This window comes from Protobothrops mucrosquamatus, unplaced genomic scaffold, assembly GCF_001527695.2.
Source record: "Protobothrops mucrosquamatus isolate PMUCROS unplaced genomic scaffold, P.Mucros_1.0 scaffold1382, whole genome shotgun sequence".
Taxonomy (NCBI): domain Eukaryota; kingdom Metazoa; phylum Chordata; class Lepidosauria; order Squamata; family Viperidae; genus Protobothrops; species Protobothrops mucrosquamatus.
Window position 1 is genome coordinate 240,511 of NW_015387570.1, and position 1,274 is coordinate 241,784.

Here is a 1,274-nt window from a genome sequence, read left to right on the forward strand (position 1 = left end):
TATAAGAGCACCGCTCATTCTTGTGCAGCATCTGCAGCCCCACAAAATCATGCGAGAATGGGACAACTATTTTTGCATGTCATAGTTTCAGACAGTTATTGCATGTCATAGTTTAATCATCACTGCCTTAGAGACTTGTATTATCTAAAATTGCACTGGCTTGTGTAATTTCAGACTATAGGTGAGGGGTCTATAGAAAACTAAATCCATAGAAAACTAGAAGAGTTATAGTTAAAAGTTTGCACTGATTTATAGCTTTTCTGTTTCCAGGGAATATTTGCATTAATAAATAATCAATTTCCTGCAGATTTTCATGGGCATATTCATTCACTTAGAAGTAATTTTCCATGGCTCAAGTCTTGGTCTGGCATTGCTTTTTTGATTCAATGCCACTGTCCTGCTATGAGATTTCTGGCCATCAGTATCTGAGATTGGAGACTTAAATACACTAATGCCTCATGTTTCAGAAGAAAGCCAGTTTTTATAGCAATTCAGATATTACATCTATCTATCTATCTATCTATCTATCTATCTATCTATCTATCTATCTATCTATCTATCTATCTATCTATCTATCTATCTATCTATCTATCTATCTATCTATCTATCTATCCATCCATCCATCCATCCATCCATCCATCCATCCATCCATCCATCCATCCATCCATCCATCCATCCATCTTACCTAGAATAGAATAAATAATAATTCAGTTGGATGGCATAAACTCTATGATACACAACTGTTGTATCTAATGCATCCTAGCACAAAATTATAATACATAATCTGTATTTGGATTATTATCCCATCAGTTGCGATAATCATTTGTACTAAAACTTCCTGCAATTTTTTTTGTTTTTAGCGATGCTCTCTGGCGTTGCTGGCAGTTAATATACAAGGAAATCCCAGAGTAAATTTGTACCTTACCAGAGTTTATGATTAAATATTTTGGAGAAAAGAGACACTAATTTGGGTCTGTTACGTATGAGCAAGCATATAAAGCTTGTTTATATTGTTTAAATAAATTGTTGAACATTTAAATCTATAACTGATAAGCAATCAAGTTCCTAGTGCATCATTATTATACAAATTAAAAAACAAGATATTTTTGATTGACTGGTGGAATTAGTACCTGTATGACAGTAAAACTTCATTCAATTTTGATTACAAAATATAAGTTATTTGTCTTTTAGCCACTAGGTGTCAATCACTCACTGAGTCTCATGGTTTCAGGGCCTTTTGGCTGAGATCAAGCATAATGGGTTGTACCCATTAT